Genomic DNA, 10,951 nt, shown 5'->3' with positions numbered 1-10,951 from the left:
AAACCAATCCCAATGAGCTTTTTCATTAGGAACTACCTCGGTATCATATCGGCTAAGTTTTTTGTATTCAGCCTCATACTCGTGCAGTGCTCGATCACCTTGCTTCAAGTTTAGAAATTTCAGCAGCATGAACCTCATAAATTGTTCCCCGATATACTTGTTCTTGAACTCATCTTGGAAAAATTGACAACTCACTTGTTCCGGTGATACATACATTATCATATTTGTCCACCACACTCGAGCTGATGCTCGGAGTAATGATACTGCTCTGCCCAACTTTTCATGATCTGAACACTACAAACTTTCTTACATTGCCTTAATATCATTCAACCATAAGTATGCGTCCATCGGACCTTCACTTTCTTCTCCCCTAAACTCAAGAGCTCCCAAACTTCTTAACTCCTTTGGGATTAACATTCGTGGAACTGGAGGAGCAGGGGGAGGCGGAAGAGGTTGAAACCTTGTCAAAATAGTATCTAGAGCTTGCATAAAAGCTCTATACTCTGGAACAGGTATACCCTGAGGTGCTGGTGCACTGGCGTTCTATGACGAAATTGGATGTTTGTTATTTTCCTCATAACTTTCACTTCCCGATCCATCTCTACTTTCTTGACCAGCCGCTCTTCTTGAATTCATAGAATCTGACATCTATCATAACATTCATAAAGATCGTAATTAAGTTAGTAAGGAGAAACATCTTTCATATTCATTCTATACCCTATCAGTAACTTTGACATCTTAGTGGCATATAAATTCCTTTTTATATCACAATCCACTTGTTTCTTATCGAGAATCGACTAAACCTGTAGTTCTGATACCAATAAATGTAACACCCATCTCACGTATACCTTTCTGTATACAAGCTACAGATGACACATCATTTTTTTAAAACAATTCCTCATTTGAAAACCAATACTATTTTGTTTCGTTTATAAAACAGTTTAATTTACTTATAATAAAATATACATTTACTAAGATAACAACAAAAAGAGATGTTCAACACTTCACCGTTTTACAGAAGTTTAATTCAAAAGTTTTTTAGAGCATTTTTTTCAAAACCTATTGCAGGCCAACTAAAATATATCAAAAGTAGACATGTAAGTCATATTGTTACTGACGAGGCGATTCCGGCTTGGATGTCTATTGATCTCCTTACTCAGCTGATATTCCACCTACGCGTGAAATAAACACATGTTAAGTATTACTTAGTGAGACATACTTAATCATAAGTAAAATTCTAAACTCAATTTATTTTATTACAATTCACATTACCAGAGATTATTTCCATTCATTAAACACTCTATGATTTTCGTTGCTAGTGTTAATACCATCATTTCTCAACCATTACTAAAATCTGTGTAGTTTGCATACTCATTGCTACTATAAAAATCCACTTCCTTATTATAAATTTCTTAAGTTTATATTCATATATTTCCCATACGGAAATTCATACACTTAGTATAATTTCTTATCTTTTTACGCATAAAATGCCCAATACGGAAATTCATACACTTAGTATGAATTTGTTAACATTTTTGCAATAAGAGTGCCCAATACAGAAATTCATACACTTAGTATAAATTTCTTAACATTTTTGCACACAGAGTGCTCAATACGGAAATCCATACACTTAGTATGAATTTCTTAACATTTTTTCACACAAAGTGCCCAATACGGAAATTCATAAACTTAGTATGAATTTCTTAACATTTTTGCACACAAAGTGCCTAATACGGAAATTCATACACTTAGTATGAATTTCTTAACATTTTTGCACACAAAGTGCCCAATACGAAAATTTATACACTTAGTATGAATTTCTTAACATTTTTGCACACAAAGTGCCCAATACGGAAATTCATACACTTAGTATGAATTTCTTAGCTTTTTGCACACTTAGTACCATTTGGTAATCACCATACATACATCAATAATTTCTACAACTATTACTATTATAGCATTTACATACATCAATAATTCCTACAACTATTACTATTATAGCATGTACATACATAGTTAAATGCACTCATCTGGCTCGCCTTGCTTAGATATCCAAAATAGAAAGATGATTACTCCGGGACTTGACCTTTTCCTTTTGCTTTACTCGACTCGAGAGCTTGATTTGGATCTATTACATATTCATTAAATACATGTATAATATCAATTGTTAGTATATTCCCTAACAATTATGCTTAACATTAATAAAAAAAATACCTATTATTAACCTTTCTACAACAATATCAGCCTATCTTAAAATTTCTGGCTCTTCAGTATAGATACCCCTACCATGGTATCGATACTACCATACTATGGTATTAAAACCCTACAATGGTATCGATGCCATTTTTGCATTCTGTCTTGGAATGGTATTGATACCTTCCCTTTGGTATCGATACTCCCCTTTCAGTATCGATACTAATTGAATCAGTATCTATACTACGCAACTGATTCATCAACTTTTAGCCTATAGTATCGGTATTGTTCTATCTATATCGATATTCGTGCCCAGATTTTCCAGTTTTTAACTCGAGACATACCCATATTTGGTCAATTTTCCTCATATTTATCCCTAACAATACTATGTAACTCTTCTCTACTTATCCATACTAACTTTCCTTTATTTAGATACTTAAAACATCTAGTATCCCTCAAGAGCATTTGATTCTAAGAATAACACCAAAATTTTTAACTTGTTTTTATACTCATCCAATGCTTCTAATCTTTCATTTACCTCTTTGACAAGTCAATTCTACCAATTAACCTCAATAAACACTCATATATTAACATATCATTATAAAACCCATTTTCTAAATTCTCATTTATTTCCCTTATCTCATTGTTTTAATCTCATTTACAACTTCCTTAAGCTTCCATCATATACAAGGCTTCAATAACCAACCAAAAATGAAAGAATAAACTAGTAATTTGAAAACTCACCTTTGAGCTATGGAGGAGCTTTTCTACGGGGAAAGAGCAAGAAAAAGGAAGAAGACTTTTTGGCAACCTAATTCCCTTTTCCCCTTATCTTTAATACCAATTTAAAATTCACTTTAAATTCTTTAATTTAAATGACCAAAATGCCCTCATAATAATCCATTGTCATAATTTAGTCTAAACCATTAATCATAATCATTCTCATCTTTTATCATTTAATCGAATAAATCCTCCTATTTTTAAATCCTTTTAATAAAGTCTTTAATTCAATATTTGGGGCATTACACATAACCCTTATCATCTTCCTAAAGTCAAAGACGAACAAAATAATTCACCCTTTACAACTTTACTCTTGCAATATTTCCAAAATTTCAATATTGTCATTTTTCATCCAATGGTCCAAATTAAACATGGTATTAATTCCTCAAATCTAATGATCAATATTATTTTCCATCATTTAAACATGTAGAAATAATATTTTTAAGCTTAATTTACCATCTTTCAAATTTTTTCAAAATTTCTATTCGGTCTAATTTACCGAATTCTTAGCATACTTTAACACCTTCCAGTTTTTAACATAATTTTTGGATCAAACATTTATTTTCCATAAAAGCCCACTATGAATAGTAAATTATCCTTCTATGGAATAATATTTTTAGGAAAACTACCACTTTGGTCCCTAAACTTTCCCAATTTTATATATTAGTCACCAAACTTTTAAAATGTATATTTTGGTCACTAACCAAAATTTGGGGTATTACACAAATTGCCTACCCATTTATATCCACTATTGGACCAATTTTGTGTCTTTGCCCCTTTCTTTGATTTCACCATATTATAAAACTCGATACCTTTTATTTTTCCTCTTTTGTCACCCATGACAAGACAGAGATGAATTTGTTCCACGAAAAAAAAAATCAAGATAAAAAAGAAGAGGAATTCAAAAAAAAAAAATCTAGTTCGAATAAACTGTTAGGACATAGCAAAAAAACAGAAAATCAGAAGAAAAAAATCGAAAAACAATTGGAAGGAAGAATAAAGTTTATTGTTTGGTTACACTTCTCCGAGTTTGTTTATTCAGTTGAATTTGTAGCTTGAACTTACTTATTTTAGAATCTCTTGTCTTGACATTTAAACTCAATCTTTTGACCTTATCCCTACCCTAACCTAAGCCCCGTTACAACCTTGTTAATGACCCTTTGATTAAATGCATCTTGTTCATTCTGCTGGTGGAGACTTGATTTTCTTATAAGCCTATGGTAATGTCTTTAATAATCTTGTACTTTAGCGATTCCTTTTACCCTAAACACTTTGAACGATATTGAGTGAATCCTTGTGAGGTATTGAGGCATGTTACATTAAAATTATTGGATAATTTGGATATCTTGGCTTTTACTTAAAAAATTTACCAGTTATGCCTATTTTCTTAATTATTACCTTATTTCCGATAATTGAAGTGAAAATTAACTTGTTTTTTCCCCTTGATATATTATGAGATGAAAGACTGATGATTTGAGATTTTGATAATTGATTAAGGCATGCTTGAGGACAAGCATTGAATAAGTTAGGGGAATTTGATGAGTGTTTTATTTGGTTAAAATATTGTTATTAATTAATCCGTGTTACCCCCTTTTATAGTGCTAATTTGGGTTATTTTTTGTTTGAATCTATGCAGGACTCTATTTTTCAAGAAACAACAATTAAAGGGCAAATTACAAATTTTCCTTTTTTTAAAAAAAGTCGGTACCAACTCTAATTAGAAGAGAAATCCATACACCAACTCTGATTAAATAACCCAGTCAGCAAGATCAAAGGAGAAGTCTCGGGCATACCACAATTTTTTAGGAATTAAAAATTGTAATTGAATTCAAACATCTTAGATTTTATTATTTATTTAACTAGGATTTTAGCTTGCTTAGAATTTCAATTAGGATTTTAATTATTTATTATTAGGATTTTTAGTTTACTGTTAACTAGGAATTAAGTGTTTTAATTTTCTTAAGAGTTAGTATTTTGTTTTCATTATGTTATCTCAAAGCTATAAATGCCCTCTAGGGGTGAAGCTTGAGACGTTCAAAGTTTGGTAGAGAATTGATTTTGGCTTTATCTTTGTTTTAGTTTCTTTCAATAAAATTATTTTCTTCTTCATCTTCTCTCTCTTCCACATGCTAAGTATGAATTCTATAATACTTGGTTAAACTTTTTCTTAGCCGATAGTTGAGCAACGACTCGATCCAATCTCGTGAGAATTGTAAAAGATCTTCATATCATCAGATTATTTCTTTATTTTCAGCAGACAATAAGAGGCAATCGGCCTTTCTTTAAAATCTCAATATCTTCAATCCAAGGAGTGCACATTGGCTTGATCGACGTTGTGAACTACAGTTGGGGAGGAGGGTTGGCTTGTAGCAAATTCAATTCCCTAAGAACGAACTTAGCAGGTGGTCTTCTGAGGGAAATCAAGATCGGGTTTGATTCTTATCGAGACACCATAATCTAAAAGAAGGCTTTTCTAGTTCCTAAGCCAGTATTGGCGTTGATATCGATAGTTGATATTAATCCAAACAAGGATTGAATTTCAAGGATTGGCTTTGGAAATTAGTTCACTAGAAAGAAGAGCAAATTACAAGGTTTGGACCTTGTAGACTGTAAATATCAAGTACCCGAAGTAAAATATATTTCAGTGATCGAGACGGATTAAGACAAAGTGAAGCTGGAGGCTATCTCTCATCTTAATTATAGTTTTTATTGTTTTTACTTTTTTTATTTTATTTATTTTAGTTACTTGATTATTCAAAGCCCCCTCACATTTATTAATGGTGGCAATGTCATTGAAATCATCCATCACAAGCGAAGAATTATTAATGTTTACAAAAAACTACTCAAATTGTCCCAAAATTCAATTTTCAAGTCTTGGTGAGGTTATAAATAGGCGAGAGAGATGATTCAGTAGTCCTCATCGTCATGGATATCATATTGAATAACATGTTTGGTAGACTAGAAGATCTTGAGGTCAAGCAGACTAGAGTTCCAAAAGAAGATAAGGCCCCCACGATGACCTTGAGTAGGGACCTCGAAAGTGTCCTCGAATTTAACTTTCTTTTAAAGGTTTCTCTAGAGACTTTTTTAGCTTTTTCTCCAAGGAGGAAGAACACATTAGGTTTCTAAAACTTGATTAGGTTTCTACAATTTTTAATGAACTCATCGTTACCCACACCTTTACAGTTCCAGGAAATGATCTTTATGGAAGAAAGTAATAATAGGGTTAGGCCCGAAAGGTCGAGTTTTTGATTCCCTTGTGAAGGCTCAACTATAGGGTCACATTGGGGTCATTATTTCTAAGGCCTCCTGGTTCGGGTTTGTTGGATTATTCTATATTAAGCTCTTATAAAGGACTTATCTCGAGATCTACAATAATACTTTCAATGAGATGGTACCTTTTGTGCTTTTCCTTTACAGCTGTAGTATTGGCATTAGGGAAATTCCTAGGGGATGGGGTGTTTTGATTGTTGTTCTTTTTTATGGACGTTCCTACTCTTTGCATGGGAGTCTTACCAATAACTTTAGGGTTTCTCTCTTTATTTGGTTTGGGCGTGTGATCCTCCCCTAGATTTTCCCTCGTAGGATAGTGTTCCACGTCTATCTCTTGATCAACCACTATGGCATCTTCTTTTTATTAGTCCTCAATAGTGTTATCCTCGTTTAGGGAACCCAACCTATTTCATTTTGTTGGCTCTTGTTGAGTATTTCTCTATGGTATTATATTATTACGCGTCACTCGTTGTTTTCCTTGAACTAACATCCGGGGGCCATATGTCCTTGATTTCGTTTTATGTTGTCGTTGGATTGTTTTAGATGGGTTTTTGGCTTCCCCGCTTGTAGGAGGTATTTTCTATGGTTGCGTGACATTCGCTACCTTTGAAGGGGTATTTTCTTTAGGGTTACTAAGGCATACAGTGTCTCTATGAATCACGACTCTGTATTTGAAGCATATGTGATAACTCCGTAAAAAGGTCATATTTGGGACCTTTTTACTTAAGTTATTGAATGTCTAAGTGCTCATTTAGGACCATATAGATGCATTTAAGAGCATATAGATGCATGTGGTGGAATTCTATTTGCGTAATTTTGTTTTGAAATCAGTGTTTCTTTATGGGAAAGGTATTTGTTCGTTGATGTGCAGGATTTGAGAGCAATGAAAAAGGGAAATACCGTGACATAAGGAGACTGCTGAGCAGAATGAAAATGCCGACTTGGCTGGCATATCGAGAGCGAACAAAATGAAAGAAGATATTTTTAGAGCTAGCTGCCCCTACTTTCACGTGATCTCTGACCGTGAGCGAGAAATCTGTCTGGAGGGATCAGCGCTGCTACAACCGATTATGCTGGACCATGCCACCCTGCTACTGATCTTGCCTGTCCTTCACCTTCTGCAGCGGGATCATGTCGAGTACTCAGCCAACCACCTAGGCTAGATCAATGCCAGCTGCCCATCTGGACTACTACCAGCTCTGCCTGATCCTCACGTGAATTAAGCATAGTTTGGGGTATCCTAAGAATTTTAATACCAAGTCCTAGGGTTAATATTCCCCTATAAATAGAGGATGAAGCCACAATGGTAGAGACTTTGGTTCCACGCTGTTTTGAGATTAAAAGTCAGTGGGAAAAGGTCTCTCATTTCTCCGTCAATCCTATTTTTCGTGGCATTTCTCCATTGACAAGCAAGAGGGAGTAGCGTTCTAGGCATCCGAGAGGAGCTAGTTCACTGGGACAGTTCGTGGTGGTCGAGGGAAGCTCCAGTAGTGCTTGTCAAAGGCTTTTTACCCTTCCCTTTTCTCTTTGCTTTCATATTTTATCATTTGGGTTATGAGGAACAGATTAACTTACTTTGTGCTTGTTTATTTCGAACCCCACCATGAACTAATCCTATTTGGTGGGAGTTCATTTTGGATATTTATGTTTTACTTTAATGAATGGTTGTTTTTCTATGCTATAATATGTTTTGTTTATGAAGCTTAGTGCCTTAAGGTTGTAGGAGCTATGAGAGTAGCCATTCCTTAGGATTACTTAGGGTTTGAGAGAATATCTAGGTAGCATATCCTTAGTGTTCGAGAGAAACTAAGGAGGAATCACATAGTCAAGGGTTTCTAGATAGTAACTAGGCCTAATCCACCTTAGAGATAAGGCTATGATTTCATTCGAGTAAAAGGAGTTGTGCATTAATAATAGGTTAGATGTTAATACTGACGCAAAAAGGTATTGCCGAGACATTTCCTGTTATCTGGACCAATAGGATCACTGTAGGGGATAACGCCAACCGATTTTACCAAGGCATCTTCAATCTGTCGAGTCCCTTACTAGAGATAGCATAGGGCACCCTAGTAGACTCTGTCGGGCAGGTAAGGCATAGAAGTAAGACCATTCGGAAAAGTAGACTTAGGTTTTCCTTAGTGACTCCTATCACTCATTCCCATAGTAACTTGTTGTGTGAGGAAGACAAAGTCCTAGAATTAAATCCAACCTTTACATTTTATTTTGCCGTTGCATCTCTATTTGTTTGCACTCAACACAATTAAATTTTCCAAGACATTTCCATCCACTTTGCCACTACATATCCATTTGCTACCATACTACCACCATTCTATTTCCACAACATTCATCTCATTTTTCCATAACATTCTCATTTGTACATACCATCACTAACTTTACTTAGGTGACAGAGTAAAGTGTTTTGACCGAACCTATTAAATTTCCTCCAATCCCTGAGGAGACGATACTCACTTATCACTGTATTACTTGTTCGATTGTGTATACTTGCATATATTTCCGCACCCATATATAGTACTCATACCGAGCGGGCATGTTTTTGGCACCGTTGCCGGGGATTGGCAACTGAAAGTTAATTTGTTTTGTCATAGCATTTTTATTTTTCTTGTTTATTTTTCTTTTATATATAGTTTTACTTTTATTTTCCTTATCTTTTTCAGGTTTTTCTTGGTGTATGACTAGAGGACACTCGAACGAGCCATTAGAACCAGTTGGACCTGAGATCGAGAGGCATTTTAGGAGAATAATGTGTGCTCATCGTGCAAATATGTATCAAATCGGAAATCAAGGCATTGGTCATGAGGAAGATCAGAATGCCAAGGAAAATCTAAATGTTAGGAATGCAGCCAAACCTCGTGTCATTCGTGATCACTTAAATCCTATCTTAGATGACTTAAATCCTGGAATTATGGCACCAAAAATTCAGGCAGCCCACTTCGAGCTCAAACCTGTCATGTTCAATATGTTGAATTTCATAGGGTAATTTGGGGGCATGCCAAATGAAGATGCCAGGCAATATATTCGTAACTTCTTGGAGGTGTGTGATTCCTTCCGTCAACAAGGAGTGCACGAATATGTCATGAAGTTAAAGTTATTTCCATATTCTCTACGTGACTGAGCAAGGGCTTGGTTGAGTGGCATTCCAGCGGGTTCAATGGAGTCGTGGATTGATCTGTGCAAAAAACTTTTGCTGTAGTATAATCCTCCAAACATGAACACCCAACTGAGAAACGACATTGCTTCTTTTCGTCAAGCTGATGATGAGTCAATGTATGAATGTTGGGATTGATACAAAGTATTGCTTCGCAAATGTTACAATCATGGTTTCCAAGATTGGATGCAAGTGGTGATGTTCTATAATGGGGTTAATGCACCCACGAGGATGATGCTAGATGCCTCGGCAAATGGGACATTACTCAATAAATCACCAGCAGAGGCATTTGACATTTTGGATAGGATTGCCACCAATAATTATCAATTTCCGTCAACAAGGTTTGAACTTGGGCACAAATCACATGGAGCTTTCAAGCTAGATTCTAAGGATACGGTGTCCGCCCAACTTGCTGCTATCACCAATATATTGAATAATTTGCAAATGCCAAGCGAGGTGAGAGAAGTAAAGGCAGCCAATTCAGCATGTTTATTATGTTATGGCAATCACAATGAGAGTGACTGCCTGACCAATCAAGAATCCATCAATTATGTAGGCAACTTCAACCGAGGTAACAACAACCCCTATTATAACACATATAATCCTGGATGATGTCAACATCTAAACTTCTCGTGGGGAAATCAAGGAACCAGCAATGCTCATCAACCAGTTCGGCAATTGAATTTCAATGACTCCCAAGGTTTTCAAACGAATATGCAATGGCATAATTCTCACAAGGGAGAGCCATCTTCATCTAACACCAGTTCTTTGAAGGCAACAATGCAAGAGTTCATAGCAACAACGAAGACAATGTTGCAAGACCATGCAACCTCCATCAAAAATCAAGGAACCCAACTTCAGAGCCACAGTTCATCGCTGAGGGTATTGGAGGGTCAAGTTGGTCAAATTGCAATGGTATTACAAGAACGACAACCATGACATTTGTTGAGTGACACAGAAGTCACAAAACCTCATGGAAAAGAATAATCCAGTGTGCTAACTCTCCGGAGTGGTACACAAATTAATGTAGAAGACAAGTTTGGTGGAAGATCGAAGGCTGATTCAACCTCTATGACCGTGCAAGCTGAGAAAGAATTTCTGGAAGAAACACTAGTGGAAGAGGATAAGGATGAGAGTTCATCGAGTAAAGTGACTAAGGGGGCAAACAAAAATGCCAAGGCAAATTTTTTCCCACCTCATCAGTACAGGACGTCATACCCCCGCGTCGTTTTCCGCAAAGACTAAAGAAGCATAACAAGGATATTCAATTCAAGAAGTTTGTTGACATTTTGAGTCAACTTCAAATCAATGTTCCTTTTCTGGAGGCTATGGAACAAATGCCTACTTATGCTAAATTCCTCAAGAAAATTGTTACCAAGAAAAGAAAGGTTGAGCAGTACGAGACAATTGCCATTGCAAAAGAATTTTGCTCTTCTTTAAGCAAGCTGCCACCGAAGAGACATGATCCGGGCAGTTTTATCATCCCTTGTTCGATAGGAGACAAATTTGTTGGGAAGGCACTATGTGACCTTGGCTCAA

This window comes from Hibiscus syriacus, unplaced genomic scaffold (genome assembly GCF_006381635.1).
Source record: "Hibiscus syriacus cultivar Baekdansim isolate YM2019G1 unplaced genomic scaffold, ASM638163v2 tig00005377_pilon, whole genome shotgun sequence".
In the NCBI taxonomy this organism is placed as follows: Eukaryota; Viridiplantae; Streptophyta; class Magnoliopsida; order Malvales; family Malvaceae; genus Hibiscus; species Hibiscus syriacus.
This window is presented reverse-complemented; position numbering follows the sequence as displayed.